General features: G+C 53.4%; 1 long non-coding RNA gene across 2 annotated transcripts; it reads right to left on the reverse strand.

Moving 5' to 3' along the window:
- Positions 1–262: 262 nt before the first annotated feature.
- On the reverse strand, positions 263–15,381 carry LOC138437775 (uncharacterized). 2 transcript variants are annotated; one of them, XR_011256146.1, is made up of 4 exons: positions 15,108–15,381; positions 1,713–1,843; positions 1,071–1,204; positions 263–663 (listed from the first exon to the last, which is right to left on the reverse strand). It is a non-coding gene; the product is annotated as an uncharacterized lncRNA (long non-coding RNA). The 2 variants fall into 2 exon arrangements; XR_011256147.1 differs by lacking the exon at positions 15,108–15,381 and adding an exon at positions 5,034–5,305.
- Between the last annotated feature and the right edge of the window lie 3,126 nt (positions 15,382–18,507).

Here is an 18,507-nt window from a genome sequence, read left to right on the forward strand (position 1 = left end):
AGGCCACATGGTGACTGGTGCATGTTTAGGATCTGAATCTACACTTGCCAGACCAGAAAGTTCATGTCCTTCTGATCACACTCTAGACAGTCCTACAGCCCTTTCTTATTCACAGGGGTCTTTAGCTCACGAGACACTTAACAAGTTTACTGTATTACTTTCTTAGGGCTACAGCGGGAGCTGCTATCAACCTGCCATTTTTATCAGGAAGCTATTAGTGTCTTAGTTTCTATATCCCCCAAAGCAGATCCTGCGTTAAGGATTTGAATGCAAAGTCATTTATTCCGGAGTTCATCCCAGGAAGCTCCTACAAGGGAGGGAAGAAGGAAACGAACTCAGAGTGACTCAAGAAGCTGGGACTGCTATGGGCAGTCGGGTCTCAGTCCTGTTGGAGACTCTGGGACACACACAGGATGGAATCGTGCCCAGAGACACGAGGAAGCTGCAGTATTTACCCACCACTTCCTCCCAGCTCTGGCTGAGAGATAAGGTGCTGCTCCTGGTCCCTTAGCTCTCCAAGCCTTCAGACTGCCCCGTGAGGGTGCTGAGCATGGTCCTGCACCCAGAGAAAGTCCTCAGGCAGAGAAACACAGGCTGGCATGATGGTGTGTGTGGGAACAGTCAGAGTCCAGAGGGCATGAGTGGAGCGGGCACTGACAGCCACTGTAACAGTTAGGAAAACAGGGAGCATCACTCTCATTGTGCAGACATGACCCCTGTCCCCTTCGGCTAAACCATCCCCACATGCTATGCACATGAGAGTTGCGGTCCATAGGCCCCTCTTCAGCTCTAAGAGTCTGATCTCTCATCAAGGGTCACAGCCCCCGCAGCCAACCCCAAAGGACTTGCACCCCGTGAGGATATCTCAAGTCCCACCATCCTCAGCAATGCTGACCCTGCCCAGAGAGAGCCCAGGTCCTTTGATTCCTCCCACTGCCACCTCTGCCTTCCATCTCCACCCACAACTTCCCCCTCCAAAAGGCTGGGCTGGTATTTCTTCTCTTTTGGGGGGAGATGATCTTAATATTACTGTCCAGGAGCCATATAATCAGTCCCCCAATACCCCTCACCTTTTCTCCGATGATGCCCAGGCTCTTGTTCAAAGAAGACCCATGGTGGGCTTCTCACTCGATGCCAGAGTGCCCGTTGCAGACACATACATGAGACTGCAGCCAGCATTCCACTGCACAGATGAGGGAAAGCTCTGAAAGTCACGGGGTTTGTCCACCTTGAGAAATGGGGTATTGCCTGCCATATCGTTAAACAAAGGATGTCCCAGTCATCAGCAACTGCAGCCCTCCAACAGGAGCTGGTGAGCCCTGAGGAAACTCAGGAGGGAGAAGAATCCCTGACTTCTAATAGCCATCAGACTGCAGCCACTCCCCATGGTAAACCCTGAGGACACTCAAGATATGAAAATACAGGATACTGGTCCCAGATAGCTGAGGTGCATATCAAAGAAATAATTTCTGTGAGCCCAGACTCTTGTACCTTCCCTTATATAGAAAAGCACTAGATTCCTTAAGATATTTGGTTTTAATTAACAATATCTTTTGATGATCAGACTATCTGCCCTTTGTTACAAAACTGTATATCCTGACTTCCCCCTTTGCCTCCTCAGAATAGTTCTCTCAGAATTATTTGAGGTGATGCTCCCGGGTTTGAAGTTGTAAAAATTTCCCACAAATAAAACGTAACTCCGAGGAACTTACCCAGTGGTCCAGTGGTTAGAAATCTGCCTTGCAATGCTGGGGACGTGGGTTCCAGCCCTGGTTGGGGAACTAGGATCCCGCGCACCGAGGGGCAATGAAGCCCGTGTGTCACAATGAAGATCCGGGGCAGCCTAAATAAATACACAAAATTTAAAACATGGCTCTCAACTTTTAGGATGTGCATATATTTTTAATTCAGCAAACTTTAACCCAGGACACCCCCTCCTGATTCCGAGTCTTTGGAAAATACAGGGTGAGCATCCTGCCACTTGAGGTCTGCTTTGGCCCCACCATTGGCCCCTACATAGGGGTACACCAAGGTAGGGGGGCTTCCCTGGCGGCTCAGCTGGTAAAGAATCCGCCTGCAGTGCGTGAGACCTGGGTGCGATCCCGGGGTTGGGAAGATTCCCTGGAGAAGGGAATGGCTACCCACTCCAGTATTCTGGCCTGGAGAATCCCATGGACTGTATAATCCGTGGGGTCACAAAGAGTCTGACACAACTGAGCGGCTTTCACTTTTCACAAGTGGTCCACCCCACGTGTGGGCAATAAAGCGGGCATTGTCTGTAGCAAGTTTTAAAATAATAAAACTGGCTAGAACTCAGGCTGCTTTTCGTTTTTGCCACACAGTGGCAATTCTAGAGAATGTTATGGATGAGCTGGCACCCCCCACCAAGGTGGACGGCTCCACCAGCGCCCCCAAGGCACCGGTGCTCAGCGCCACTCCCCTCCCACTCCGTGACTGACAGACGTGATGAGCCAGGCAGGCCTCTCCTTTCCGCTGAAGCGAGGTACTGCCTCAAAACTCTTCCTCCACACGCTACCCTGCGCGATCCTCTTCTCAGCTGGCATCAGTCTGATCCCTGGCACTAAGCTCCCTGGCCCAGACCTTCTCCAAGAAGAGTTCCTCAGACTGTTCTCTGACTAGGGATCTAGCCTGAACCACAGTCGCTCACACCTGACCGGACTCCCACCCCCTCTCTGATTTCACAGTCCTCACTCAGCTTCCCTTATTGTCCTCTGCTCTGTGTTTGCTCTGCTCTCGTCCAGCTGCGCACCCAGGGTCCTGGCCTGAGAATTCATACCCGAAATGCTTGGCCTACGTCTGAGCCTACCTCTCGGCCTACCTCGGCCGGTCTGCCTCTGGGCAGTGATCTCCTGATGCTCACACTGCGCAGGCCCACAGGGAGCGCTGGAAGGTGACGTCTTCACCTGCGCATTGCGTCATGCATGTGCCCTCTGAAAAATCCCCTTAAGGGGGGTCTGGGTTTGACCGTTGATCACTATCCGAAGTTATACGATAGCTGTGCTTAGGTTTAGGGTCTGTCTCCCTCCGCTGGAAAATAAATTTCAAAAGGACAGAAACCTGGTCCATCTTACTCCCCCCTGCGTCCGCTACCTAGAGCAGTGCCTGGGACACGGGAGGCATGCGGAAGCTAGCAGCTGAGTCAGATGAGTTTTCCTCAGCCCACACTTTAGACCCCGCTGGGGTAGCCTCCACCTCCGAGGCCCTTGGGCTCCTCTGCCCCTCTCAGCCACCCCACAGCCCCGCTGTGCCCTGCAGACTCCTCCCTGTGCTCCCACCACCCCTCTCGTTCCCTGAGGTCTGCGTCTGTCCCCAGCGTCTGCTCAACCTGTCAGTAGCCCAAAACTCAGAAGGTAGGAGAGCAGAGTGAGCGCTGGGACCCTGGAAGCAAACAGTCTGATTCTTAACCTCTCCAAAGCCTAGTGTCATTTCATCAACAAAATAGCAAAAGTGGTAATACCCATCTCAGAGGTCGTTACAAGGGTTGAATGGGGAGCTAAATTGTCAGATGTGTATTGAGCCCTCGGTAGCATTTACCATTATTATTACCAAGTTAATAATATGTTTTTTGTTCCTTTTTTGGTTTGGGGTTTCTTTTTACTTTTTCACTTGTTATTTTTTATTGGAGTGCAGTTGCTTTACGATGTGTGTGTATGTAAATATATATATATATTTGTAACATCTTTTCTTTATATATATATGTACAATGGAATACCGGCCATAAAAATAATGAAATAATGCCATTTGCAGCAACACGCATGGACATCGAGATTCTCATATTAAGTTGAAGTAAGTCAGATAAGTACCACATGATATCACTTATATGTTGAATCTAAAATATGATACTGCTGCTGCTGCTGCTAAGTCACTCCAGTCATGTCCGACTCTGTGCGACCCCATAGACAGCAGCCCACCAGGCTCCGTCGTTCCTGGGATTCTCCAGGCAAGAGTACTGGAGTGGGTTGCCATTTCCTTCTCCAATGCATGAAAGTGAAAAGTGAAAGTGAAGTCCCTTAGTCGTATCTGACTCTGTGCGACCCCATGGACTGCAGCCCACCAGGCTCCCCCGTCCATGGGATTTTCCAGGCAAGAGTGCTGGAGTGGGGTGCCATCGCCTTCTCGGAAATCTGAGACAAATGAACTTATCTACAAAGTAGACGCAGACTCACAGACATAGAGAACAGACTTGCGGTTCCCAAGGGATGGGGGGAGGGATGGATGAGGAGTTTGGGATTAGTAGATGTAAACTATTATATAGAGAATGGAAAAACAACAAGGTCCTTCTGTATAGCATGGGAAACTATTTAACATCCTGTGATACAGCAAAATGGAAAACAATATGAGAAAGGATGCATGTGTGTGTATAACTGAATCACTTCAGTTCATCAGAAATTAACACAACATGGTAAATCAACTACATTTTAATACATTTTTTAAAATGAGGCTCAGAGACCCCCACCCCACCCCAGCAATCCGAGGAGGCTCAGCGGTGGGGACTCCAGCTGAGGTGGCCCTGCGGACAGAAGAGCAGGGCAGACGCCGCTGCAGGCTCAGCCCCCTGAACAGACCCTGTAGCGGCCCCCGATCCCTGGGCCACTCTCTGGACCCAAAGTCCTGAGCCTAATGATACATCCCCACCTGAGCTCCCAGAAAGGGCAAGGGAGGACTACCTCGCCAAGGGACACCTCTGTAGTGAGGGATGGGGCTCAGCTTCCTTCCGAGACTCACATGAGATTCCCTCAAAACCAAGAGAGGGGTGCCAGGCAGCCAAAACTCCACAGCAGAGGTCAGCCCGAGGCCTTTGCCTCGAGGAGCTAACAGTGTGGGAGGAGAGGTGAGCCTGACCTTGGAGCGCATCGATTCCCACGTTTCCCGGGTGCTGTCAGTGGAGCTCTCTGAGGATGCGAGTATGAGGAAGGCTCAGCGAGAGGCGCTGGCTAACCCGGTTCCCTCATTTCAGGCCTCTCAGGGCCTCTGATGGAGAAAGCAACGGCACCCCACTCCAGTGCTCTCACCTGGAAAATCCCATGGACGCAGGAGCCTGGTGGGCTGCAGTCCATGCGGTCGCGAAGTCGGACATGACTGAGCGACTTCACTTTCAGTTTTCACTTTCATGCATTGGAGAAGGAAATGGCAACCCACTCCAGTGTTCTTGCCTGGAGAATCCCAGGGGTGGGGGAGCCTGGTGGGCTGCCGTCTATGGGGTCGCACAGAGTCGGACACGACTGAAGCCACTTAGCAGCAGCAGCAGAGCCTTTGACATGCCAGCGTGTGCTGTGAAGGTCCCAGAGGGGAAGACAGCATCAGCTTTCCCCTTGTTTGACCACGCAACCCTTTCCTTGGAGAGTATTCTGCAGGACGGGTATTCTGTTCCTATACCACATTAAGGGAAACTCCGATCTAACTCAACCTTCAGACAGGGAAACTGAGGGGCTTTCCTGGCCTCCCTGAGTCCCCGGCTTCCTGACTGTCCAGCCAGGACTCAGGGAAGGGATCTGTTCCCAGGAAAGGAGCCAAGATGGAGGCAGCGACCTGGGCCAAGACAATTGCTCGGGCCCTCCCCTGGGCCTGGTGCCCGCCGATATGAGCTCACCTCCAGGTGCAGATGAACAATGCATGCTCTCCAGGCCTTCGGGGCCCACCTCCATCTTCAGGAAGCCCCTTCCAGGGAAGGAGGGCCAGTCATGGCAGCCCAAGGCCATTCAGAACTGGGTCCCAGCCGCCTCAGCACCAGAGGGAAGGAGGCAGGACACTTGGCCATTAGCAGGAGCCCAGGGCCTGGCTGAGGAGCAGGTGTGCCGGAGTCCAGGCCCCTAACCTCCTCCCCCACCGCTGCATGGCTGTGTGACCTTGGGAGGGTTAGTTAAATCTCTGAGCCTCAGTTTCTTCAGCTGAAAGAAAATCCACTGAATTACAAATGAGTCCGTAGGACCTCCCTGGACATCCAGTGGTTAGGACTCTGCACTTCCACCGCAGGGAGTGTGGGTTTGACCCTTGGTCTGGGAACTAAGATCCCACACGCTATGAAGCACAGCCAAAAAAAAAAAAAGATTCAGTAAAGTGTGAAGTATTCTTCAGATATGAAGTACTGTTGAAACAAATGTGCTGCTTTTTCTTAATGAGAGACCCTGAAAGAGACTGCAGGTAGGTCATGGCAACTCTGGTGGGGGCGGGGGGCTTCCCCAGAAGGAGGTATCTCCTATTTGGTTATGTTAGGCAAGGCCATGGCCTACCTAGAAACACAGACAGGATAGCATTGACATGAGGTGTTCTTTCGAGAAATATTTCCTGAATGCCACTAGAGTGCCAGGAACTGGGCTCAGAGTTACACGCACACACACTTCACACTGGCTCACACCTTCCATCTCTGCCCTGACAGTCCATGCTGCCCAGAATAAACTTCCCCTCTTAACCTGGGGGATTTCTATTTATCCTGCCAACCTAGGATGAGGGGGTCACCTCCCCAGGGAAATTCTTCCTGGCCTCTCCTCTCTCCAACCTAAGCTGACGCTGCCTCTGTGTTTTCTGTGTGCAGACTCTCATCACTGATCCTCCTGTCCTAGAGGGATCTTACTTGTCTGTACGATTGTCTCCCCCAGTGGACTGTGAATGACTTGAGGGCTATGAGTCTAGTCCAGCACATACAGGTTGAGTGAATGAATGCAACCCAACTTTCAGCTCCTTCTGTTGTGGGAAGCCTGGGGTTTTCCCTCATGCCAATCCTTGAAGCAAGAGTCCACATGCCCTCCCATTTACCCTAAAGAAAATACATTCTGCATAACATCTGATGGCTGGACATTTTGCAAAGAAGACAGACCACACACACACCCCACAGCAAGATCCTCCAAGTAGCCGTCAGACATGCTTATTTCCAGTCTCCTTCCTACGACACCAGGAGTCCTCGATGGTAGCCAGAATGATGTCCCCCTCCCAAGATATCCATGTCCTAATCCCTAAACCCGTGATTACGTCAGGCTACATAGCAAAGGGGAATTAACTTGCAGATGGAATTAAGGTTACTAGTCAGCTGACATTAAGGTGAGGGATTATCCTGAATTATCAAAGGGGTCATAAAAAGCAGACAAAGACGGTACAGGTGAGAGGTTAAAGTGATGTAATATGAGAAGAATTCCAGCTGGCTTTAAAGATGGGAAAAGGAGAAAGGGAGATATGTATCAAAGGAATGGAGGTGGCACCTGGAAGCTGGAAAAGGCAAGGAAGCAGATTCTCCCCCTAGAACCTCCAAAGAAGAATGCAGCCTGAGGACGCCTTGATTTTAGCCCAGCGAGACTAGTTTCAGACTTCTGACTCCCAGGACCACTAGAGCACTCTTGCTTTAGGCCACCAAGTTCGTGGTCATCTGCGTCAGCAGCAACAGGGCACTAATGCATCCCCTTACCATGCCCAGACTCTCCTGTCTCCAGCAGTTCCACTCCGGCCCCAAACTTGCACAGCTCACCCAGCTGAACAAAAGCCCTGCAGTGTGCCCAAATCCACCCTTCTTAAAAGGCTGTGTAGCAACCATCTTTTGTTATACAAGGCATATCCCTCAACAAGCAGGCTCACAGCCTCACAACTAATCAAAACACTCCTTCCAGATTGATACAATATTCTGAGATATTTTCCTGGAAGGAAGTGCCGATATACTGGTTTTCTCCATCTTACAAGTGAAAATAATAATTAGCTAACATCTGGGAGCTCTTGCTACAAGCCAGGCCCTATTTTTAGTGCTACATGTGTTAACACATTTCATCCTCTCAACAACTCACTGAAGCAGGTGCTGGTCTCAGACCCATCTTACAAAGAGTTTAGGAACTTGCCCAAGGTCACACAGCTGAGATTTTAATTCAGATGGTCTGACTCCAGTCTGGGCTCTTAACTTCTGCACATCCTGGCCCCCAGTATGAGAGCAAATGAGTAAATGAGGCAGGTGTGCAAAATGCACATGGAAATGCGTGCGGACGGATGTCTGTGTGTGCCGATGCTAAGAAACCAGGTCTCATGAAGACAGAGGTCCTGTGCTCACGTTTCTCACAGTCTAGCAGAAGGTGGAGACAACTCATCAGCCCAGTGCTCTGAGGGCATCTGCTCAGAGCTCTGGGAGCACAGCGGGAGGGTCCTGATTAGATAGGAGTCAGGGAAGGCTTTCTGGAAGAGGTGGAACTGAGCCAAAATTTGAAGGGTGTGTAGGCAATAGTGGAAGGTGTCAAACGGCATTGGGTCAAAAAGATCCTGAGGCCTGAAAGAGAAATAGAGACAAGATAGAGCCACTGAGGGACCAACGCTGACTGCAAGTAGAGAGGCAGAGAAAGGGGCAGAAAACAGCTGACTGTGTCACGCCTGGCTGTTCCCGGCCCAACCTCCCTCCAGCTCTGGGACAGAAAATAGCCTGGCTGACCCACAGTGTACAAAGCATTTCCTGTGCAGCCCTGGGGACCCCTGAGCTGCACTTTCTCAGGGGTGGGGCTGGTGGGGGTGGGGCAGTGAGGGCAGAGGAGGAGGGGATGTAGTCTCTCGGAGGAGAGTGGCTCAAGATGGGAAACAAGCATGTCCACGTACGTGCCGGGGGTGTGTGTGCAGGAGGGGCCCCTGGGTGTGCGTGATGTGCCTCTCACGCTGTGCACATGGCTGATCCCGGGGTTCATGGGTCTCTGTGATAAATGAAGCCTGGGTGGACACACAGCAGGTCACTGCAGCCACCTCCCGGTCTTAGGTCTGGGGACAAACGGCACTTCTGGAACCTTCTTGAGGACACAAGCCATCTCCTCTGGGAAGCCACCAGCGTCAGTGTTCCTGGAGCAGCTTCCAGGGGATTCTTTATCCTGCCTGCTCCCTTCTCTGGTCAGTGACCTGGTCCCAACTTCTGCTGGGGACTGAGTGATCCAGCCAGAACCCTCCCCAAGGACCCTTCCCAGGGAACAGGAAGAGGGCTGGGGGCAGTCAGGTCTGGCCTCCAGAGCCCAGAACATTTAATGGGGGAAGACACCCTCCCCTTAGGGAGATCCCTAACATCCCCCAGGGCCTTCTACGTGCCTCCTGCCCAGCCCTCCCCCGACCTGCCTCCCTGAGTCCCTGTCCCCACATTTCCCAAGGTAGTTTTTGAGGCTATCTTTAAACCAGCTCTTTCCACCCTGTTTTCATGCAGTTTATTGTTTTACCCGCTCCCCCTGTTAGATTGATTGATTTATTTTTGGCCGTGCTGGGTCTTCACTGCTGCGAGCAGGCTTTATCTTGTTGCAGGGAGTAGGGGCTACTCTTCCTTTCAGCGCGCGGGCTTGTCCTTCGGTAGTTTCTCTTCTTGCAGAGCCCAGGCTCAGTAGTTGTGGCGCACAGGCCCAGTTGCTCTACAGCATGTGGAATCTTCCCGGACCGGGGATTGAACCCTTGTCCCCTGCATCAGCAGGTGGATTCCCATCCACGGCACCACCAGGGAACACCTGGTGTTCATCTAACACCTCCTTGTTAGATGATCTCTCTGATACATGCGATGTCTTTGAATCTAGTACACACATTTTTCCTGTCTGATGGATCTGCTTTCTGAAACGTCCTAGCAGAGACTGAGTGGCCAGCTGCTGGACCGCCACAAAGGAGATTTCTGACCGGGCTTTCATTTTTGGCCGGGTAGACCCACACACTCGTCCAGGTGAAACAAGGGCTTTTAGGACAATCAAAATTATGTTCCTTCGCTCTCCTCCTAAGTCTGAAGTCTCAGCCCATGTCACCTCAAACTCTGACACACCTAACAACCAGCCAGGACCTTTGATTCCACCACACTGGGGCCCAGGAAGCTCACCCCAAAAGACCACAGAACAGCTTCAAGCCTGGAGGCACGCTGACTTCTTCTGACCGGGCGGCCAGACCTTCCTGTCCCTCCCTGGGGCCACTGCCCTGGCTCCCCAGCAGCTGCACAAATGAGAGGTGCTATCATCCACTGCCTCCCGAAAGGAGACCAGTGAACTGCTGGATTAAATAACAGGAAGTAATTTGTGGAGCACCTATCATGTGTCTCCTTTAACGGACACAATTGGTAAAGAACCCGCCTGCCAATGCAGGAGATGACAGAGATGCAGATTTGATCCCTAGGTCAGGAAGATGCCCTGGAGTGGGCAATGGCAACCCACTCCAGTGTTCTTGCCTGGAAAATTCCACGGACAGAGGAGCCTAGTGAACTGCAGTCCATGGGGGCGGGGCAGGGGGTGCAGAGTTGGACATGACTGAGCATGCACTCGTCACGATGAGCCCTCCAAGGGAACTGCTATTCTGCTGAAGAAGGGCTTCCAGGGGAGGCTAAGTCAGGACACATTGGATGGGCATCACCCCTCTCCCCAGCACCCCTTCACAAGAGGTGGGTCAGAATGGGGGCATATATGGGAAGCAGGCTCCTGGACGAAGGGGGCCAGAGCACGATGACCTTCCCCCGGCCCAGCTCCTGGGACTTGGTCAGAATCTCAGGGAGAGAGGAAGAGCGGCTGGCTGTGGGGCTTTCTTTCCCAAGGGATCACGTGAGAGAAAGCTCACAGGCCACACTGCTCTGGGGCCCAGCAGTGATGTGCACGGTCTGGATTTGGGGAGAGGAACCTTCTCCTCACTTCATGGAAATCCCTGTGGATCCAGTTCTGTGAGGACTGACAGAAGTATGGTGCCACCTGGTAGCCAGTCAGCTTGCAAGCTTGAAGGCCCTGAGACAGCATTAGGCAGAGAACAGGGGCTCTTTCAGGGGCTCCACAGCCCTCCTGTGGCTGGAAGGCCAGAACCAGTCATGAGACAACAGACTGGACACGTGCGAGATCTACTAGGGACCCTGAGGAGACAGACGTCTGGGTCCCAGAGATGGGGGACTATGAGGCAGGAAAAGTGGGACATTCAGGCCAGTGTGATTTTGTTTGCAGCCACAGGTTGGTGAGGCCAGGGAAGGCCACATCTCAGGCATGATAGAGATGGGGGTCAGGCTCAGAGAGGGCAAGTTTCTGGTTCCACAGCCACACAGCATCCGGGACACCAGCCAACCTGGGTCACCTCTCACACCCACTTCAACCCCGAGGTCCCATTAATCCTCTTCGTCAGCCCACCCCAGTTCCATTTCTTTTTTGTCTTTTCAAACTATGTATTTATTTGGCACCACCAGATCTCAGTTGTGGCATACGAGACCTTCAGTCTTCATTTCAGCACGTGGGATCTTTAGTTGCGGCATGCAGATCCACCTCCTTGACCAGGGGTTGGACTTGGGCCCTCTGCATTAGGAACACTGAGTCTTAGTCACTGGGCCACCAGAGAAGTCCCCCAGTTCCATTTCTAAAGCCAGCGCATTTCTACTAAGAAACTACTGCAGCAGAGAGGGCTGAGCCCACGTCGCAAACCCTGCCCTGCCCAAGAGGCATCAGCACACCTGTTTCCCCTTAACATCAGCCTCCTCTGAAGACTGGGGCCCCGTCCGCAGGCCCTGCAGAAGCGACCGTGTCTCACCAAACGCTTCTCTTCCCCCAGGCGCCACCTACTAGTCAAGCACCAGTGCGTCTCTTCTCTGGGATTTCTGGATTTGGAAACAAAGGATCAAAGTTGTTGCTGTAACATGTCAGACTTGGGAGCTCTCAGTTGCTCTGTTTTCCTCCATGTGAAGAAACCAGTTTGCCACGAAATAGGCTGGAGCGTGCAAAGAGCGAGACACAGGTACAAAGTGGAGAGCGGGTGCCCTAGGGACCCTCAGGTCTGCCGCTGAAGCAGCTCTGAGAACCATGAGGCTCTTCTTTGCCTGAAAAGCATAAGTTGGATTTTGGTCACTCGCACAAGGCCCTGCCCAACCCCCATGTGCCCTTTCCCCTCCATCGCAGGATGGGCAGGACAACAAGGAGCAGCGCCAGGGAAAAGAAAAGCTGGAAGGGGGAGCGCCAGTGGGGCCGTCCCTTGGGACTTCTCCCAACAATGGCACGGGCAGCACACTGTTCTGGGTCGAGATGTGTCCCCAGATACCTCCAGCCCCTCGCCGGCAGTGAGTCAGGCAGAGGCAAAAACGGATGGTAGGGGCAGTTGCCAGTATCTCTGGAAACCTTCTGATGCCTGGGGACCACATCCCTGACCTAACTTTGCGTGAGCAGGGAGACAGAGCGGAGAGGTCAGATGGGAGATAAGAGAATGCCTTGTTGTATGCTGAGGAGGAAGGGGCTGGCCCTGGGCTTGGGTGGAGAAGGGGCTGGGAGGTGTCTGGCCCATAGAAGTACATTAGATGCTTGTTGTTGTTTAGTTGCTAGGCTGCGTCCGACTCTTTTGCCACCCCATGGGGTGCAGCCTGCCAGGCTCCTCTGTCCACGGAATTTTCCAGGCAAGAACACTGGAGTGGGTTACCATTATCCTTCTCCAGGGGATCTTCCTGAGCCAGGGATCAAGGCTGCATCTCTCGAGTCCCCCACACTGGCAGGCAGATTCTGTACCACTGAGCCACAGGAAAGGGCCCTACTCAAAGCGCTCGAGTCAGCCCTTTCTCTTTCCTTTCCTGCAGGGTGCCCAGCTGTGAAACATGCAATGGGAACAGAATATACTCCGCGTTAGAGCACCCTGCTATCTCCCGAGTCTGAAGACAGCTTGGCCTCCTGTGAGATCCCAGGCCCACTCCTAACCTTAGCACCTGCCAAGCTCCTCTGAACTCTGACTGCTGTGACAGTGGCACCCGCCCAAGGTGGGCAAGCACAGGGGCCCACACCACTGGCCTCCACTGGAGGCAAGCTGGACCTCACGGTTGGTGCAAGCTGCTGGGAAAGGACAGAAAGCCGGGACATGGGCAGAGAGGGTGAGCTCCTCCACAGGCAAGATCCAGCCCAGCACTAATGATTTCAGCCAGTCTGATGTTCAAGGCAGACAGGTTTCAGAACTGGAGTTTCAGGAGATGCATACATTCAGAGCAGGACCCCAGTCCTGCAGCTCAGGAGTACGGAAACCCAGCGCAGCCCCTCTGGGGATGAGGAGACAGTCATTAACGAGGCTAGTTGGGGTGTCAGGAAGCAACGTGAACGGGAAAGTCGCTCAGTCGTGTCCGACTCTTTGCGACTCCATGGACTATACGGTCCATGGAATTCTCCAGCCAGAATACTGGAGTGGGGAGCCTTTCCCTTCTCCAGGGGATCTTCCCAACTCAGGGATCGAACCCAGGTCTCCCATATTACAGGTGGATTCTTCACCAGCTGAGCCACAAGGGAAGCCCAAAGCAGGTCAGGAAGCAAAGCAGGTCTTAAAATGACATCAACTGGGAAGGTGCAGCTGGGGTGAGACGACTAAGATCCAGAGGCCTCAGAGCTGATACTGGAGGCCAGCAAGGCCACGTGAACAGTTAAGTGTCCACATCAAGGACAGGAGACAAAGGGGGAAGAGGGCTAGAGCAGCAGCCTTTGGGGCCAAGAGTCTCATGGCGGGCGTCACTCCCCCAGGTCGAGGCAGTCGGGCTTCGTACACGCATGGGGGCCGCGGAGCACTGCCAGCCAACGCTCAGAAGGGCTCTCTGCTCAAGGCAGGGCTGGAGTGACAGAGACAAGAGGGGCAAGAAGAGAAGGAAAGGCATATCTACCTTACTTCATCCTCACAGAAACCCTGCAAGTCAATGCGATTATCTCCACTAGAGAGACTGAGACTCACACAAGTCTGGTAACTTGCCTAGGGTCACACAGTTAGTTAGGGCCAGAGTCAAGGCTGGAACCCAAGGGTCTGACTCCAGCGTCCACGGTTTTTCCACCTCACCATGTGGCTGAGGAACAAGTGCCCCTTCCTGGCACTGACGGATCAGGGTTGGGAGGGCAAAGCCGTGGGCAGCCAGACGGGGCTCTAACGAGCCTCTTCCTGCGCGAGGTCTGTCCTGTTACAACCTCATTACTTGGCCTGAAGTGCATTTCTAGAACTCAGACACACCCAGACCCACACATAAGGCCAAAGGCACATGGCCAAAGAAAAATTATCTGCTTCTGCGCCTGCCATTAGTGCAGATAATTAACAGCTGATTTGATATTCTTGGCATAAAGGAAGGCAGAGCTCTGCTTTGTTTGGGCTATTAAAATGCCTCTTCACCCCCTCTGCACGGTGATTCGCTCACTCACTGCAGAACCAGACAGCAGGGGCAGAAGTGACCTGGAAGGGAAGGAGATGAGGGTGGAGAGGGCACGAACATTGCCCAGACATCCAAAGTTTGCCAGGTACCAAGCTAAGAACTTCAACAAGTTACGCAAGTAATATGAGTATTCGTGCCCTACAGGAGTTAAGACTGAAGCTCAGAGAGGTGAAGCAACTTGCCCAAAATCACACCTTCGAGGGGGGCAGAGTAGGACTTCAAAGCTCAGGTCTGCCTGATTCCAAGGCCATTTTTTCTCACACTGGCTCTCAGTAGAGATCTAGAAAACCCACCTGCTAACAAAGTGCCTGAACTCCTTTCCAGCTCTCCTGGGCACCACACCTGAAGTCAGGTTTCCGCTACAGTCATCCTTTCTCCCAGAAGTTCAAGTTCCCAGGAGCAAGAGCAGACCCCAGCCCCCAAGCCCATTGTGCACCCGATGACAATGAGAGGCAGGCAGGCGTCCCCTCCTCACCCACCACTTTCCTCCCCACCCCGCGGGGTGCTGCCAGTTCAGCACAATAGAGCATTCTGTGTCCAGGGGCCTCTGCTGGCGGCCCCCTGGCTTCTGTAGCCCCTCCAGACAATGGCAGGGCCCAACAGGCCTGATAACCGGTGACAAATGTATGTGAATGACCAGCTCACAGGAAGTGGCCTTCAATAGTCCGATAGCTTCCTGTATCCTGACATTGTGAAGGCCCACTTCCTGTGCTGTCTCCGAAAATACAGCAAGGCAGGGCTGGGGGCAGGGGCAGAGTCCACCTCCCAGGCCCAGGCTCTATTCAACCCTCTCCCCACCCCCACCCCCATGCCACCAGTCTCACCTGACTCCTGGCCAAAACCCGCTCCAGCCCAGGCACAACAGAGGACCTATTCTTAAAGAGTCTGCAGCCTTCCTCAGTCACCACGGCCCCCCACCCCGCCCCAACCCTGCCCGCCTGCGCCCAATTCCAGGATCCCAGGCCTTCTGCTGGGAAAGGCCTTCCCGCGGCTACTCGCATACCTCGGGTGCACTGTAAACACACTTCCCCTGTCCGCAGGTCACTCGACTCCGAAGGATAACCTTCAATAGGCTATGAATGCCCATTAAGTCCACCCTTCCACCTTATCTCCCCAGAGGGGACAATCACAATTCCTTCAGCTTCCTCCTTGTCCAAAAAAAAAAAAAAAAAGCAAAGCACAGCAAGAGCCAGGGAGGCGGGGATGCCTCCACCCTCATTGAGCTCCAGCGGGACTCAGGAAAAGGCTTTCCCAGGCTTTGCCTCCCCGAGCACTGTGTCCCCTAGAAGGAGCTGGCCAAAGAGATCAAGACCGCCTGCCGACTAGCAGGGCAAGCGTCCGGAGTGTCTTCCATGGGGTCAAGCACAATGCTTAGTGCTCTCCCCCTCGACCGTCTGGTGACAGAGGTAGTAAATCCTCAAGTTAAAGACAACCACTGAAATAAGCCAGACGGAGGAAGACAAATACTGTAGGTTATCACCTATGTACAGAATCTAAAAAATAAAACAAACAGGTGAAAAACAAGAAAACAGATAGGCACTCCCAAACGAGTGGGCAGAGGGAAGTGGGGAGCCAGACAGGGATAGTGGATTAAGAGGTAGCAACTACTGTGTATAAAATAAATAAGCTACAAAGATATGCTGAACAGCACAGGGAACATAGCTAACATTCTATCAGTTCAGTTCAGTCACCTCCGACTCTTCAAGAACCCCTGGACTGCAGCATGCCAGGCTTCCCTGTCCATTGCCAGCTCCTGGAGTTTACTCAAACTTACGTCCATCCAGTCAGTGATGCCATCCAACCATCTCATCCTCTGTCGTCCCCCTCTCCTCCCGCCTTCTATCTTTCCCAGCATCAGGGTCTTTTCCAATGAGTTAGCTCTTCGCATCAGGCAGCCAAAGTATTGGCGTTTCAGCTTCAGCATCAATCCTTTCAGTGAATATTCAGGGCTGATTTCCTTTAGGATGGACTGGTTGGATCTCCTTGCAGGAATATTTTACAGTAACTATAAATGGGTATAATCTTTAAAAAGTGTGAATCACTCTGTTGTACACCTGCAATGTAATATTGGACATCAACTACACTCAACAAAAACAATTTAAAAAATAATAAAGACAAGCACAAGGAGAAGCTAAGTCACTGGCCCAGGGTCACTCAGCTAATGAGAGGCCAAGCCAGACCTCCCCAGCCTTGCTTGGCACCGGGAGATAGGTTTAGATAGAGGAAAGGGGAGGATACCCTTCAACCCCTCCTCTCATACCCACTCTAGGACACCCACCCACCCCTCAGACACTGAAACTCCCCCAACCCCTGGAGAGGGGCAGGGGGCTGCACCTCTGCCCCCAGCAGCCTGCCACTGTGAGCATTGTTCCACAGTTTCAATACCAGGGCACTGAATCAGCCTCGGCCCATTGTGGTCGCTGGTGGGAGGGGGCAGCTGCTGCGGGAAGCGGGAGAGGTCAAGAAGTGACAACCTATTCATCGCCCTCAGCTGCTAGAGACCTGAGAGCCAGCAGCTCAGCCGGCAGGAGCCCCAAGTTCCGTGAGTCCAGGAATCAGGCAGAACAAAGAGGTCTCTGGAGATGGAAGGAAGGAGGGGAGGAAGCCCTCGCCAACTTTCCCACCCTCCACCGTCACAGGGTGAGGGGAGCTTTCCTGGGGGTACAGAACCCAAAGCCACCAGCCCAGGGCATACCTCCCACCGCCTTCTCCACCTGTGACTTAGCCTCTGCGTCTCAGTGTCCTTACCTGGAAGGGATTAAATGAGATATCATGAAGCACCCAGCCCCACGCTCATTTGAGCTCAGGGAGCAAGCAGTTTTTCCTTCTCAACTTTTCTGGGCTTTCTCTGCCTCAGGTTCCCCAGACTAACAAGGTCGACGAGGGTGGTTCCCCACATCCAGCCCTTTGCCGAGAAGCAGGAAACCTCTGCCATCCCAGGACTCGAGGAGTGGGCAGGGCAGGAGGCCGCTGGCAGCCTGGCCAAAAGCACCATCATATCATGCTTGCCTCCAAAGCTGGCTCCTGGACCCTCCGGGAACCCATGGCCACGTGAGACGCAGGGCTGCTGACCCCAGAGGGAGATACCGAGGGCTGAGGAGGGGCAAGGCACCAGCAGAGGCCCTTGCAGTGATCTCTAGTGCACCGAGTGGGGCGGCCTAACAGTGACAAGGATGTGGGCTCCTGGATTTGTCATCTGTGACCAATTCGGAATCCCAGCAAACCTCTGAGCCACTTTCCCCCCACGCTCAGCTTTTCACCAGAGAACACACAGCTTAAGGGGAAAGTCTTCACCAGAATATCAGCTTGAACCAAACCAATCGGGCAGGGAAATCTTCCGGGAAAAAAGAAACAGGAGTGATGCTTGGATTCTCAGTGCTGTGTCTACCCTCCCAACATGGAAGGTCCACAGTTGCAGAGTTCAGCTAAAACCAAGACGGCTGGAGCTGTTCCCTTCCAAGTGCCCCTACAGGGAGATTCAGGGGTTATGGCTGGCCTCTAACAGCTGCCTAGAGGCAGAAGGGTGTCCGGGCTCCGATAAGAAAGGGAAGGATAGGACCCATACCTGTGGCCCAGCCCGCTGACTGCTCCTTCACTCCAGAGATCACAGGGATCGTCAGCTCAGAGGCTTCCGTGAGGGAGCGGAGGAGCCAGCCCCAGCTTCCCCCGAGGACCTGCCCTCAGGAGGCCGGGCACCTGTGTCCAAGGCTCTGGCCGCAGCCACTCTCCCCAGCAGAGATTCCCCCTCTTCTGAGTCGCTACTCTGTCTGTCCTGGTATGGGTTGAATTGTGTCCCCCCAAATTCATACATGGAAGGCCTGACCACTTCCCCCAGCACCCGAGATTGTGGCTGCATCCAGAGACAAAGCCCATCACAAAGTGATTAAGAAACAATGAGGCCATCCGTGGGCCCTAATCTGATCCGATCGGGGTCTTCAGAAAAAGAGGAGATCTGGACGCAGACGCCAGGGGCTCAGGGGCCAAGAGGGACAGCCTTGTGAGGAGGCATCAAGAGCACGGCCTCTGAAGCCAGGGAGAGAGGCCCCAGAGGAGACCTGCCCTGCTGGCCGGCACCGTGACCTTGGACTTTAGGTCTCCAGACTCTGGGAGAACACATTTCTGTTGTTTGAGCCACCTTGTCTGGTATTCTGTTGCAGCAGCTCTAGCAAGCTAAGACACTTCCCCTGCCTCGTTGGGGGATCGAGGAAGGGTCTGGGGGCACTCCTCTCCACTCCCAGCCGAGTCTGACAATGGGTTGGTGCTCCGAGAGCCACGGCAACCCAGGAAGGGCCCCTTCAGCCGAGCCCTAGCCCTTCAGCCGCTCAGAAACCCCATCTGCCTGCAGGCCTATCTGTGAGCCAACCAAGGCAGGGCTGTGTGGGCATCAGGGACCCCCCAGAGCT

This window comes from Ovis canadensis, chromosome 1 (assembly GCF_042477335.2).
Source record: "Ovis canadensis isolate MfBH-ARS-UI-01 breed Bighorn chromosome 1, ARS-UI_OviCan_v2, whole genome shotgun sequence".
Taxonomy (NCBI): Eukaryota; Metazoa; Chordata; class Mammalia; order Artiodactyla; family Bovidae; genus Ovis; species Ovis canadensis.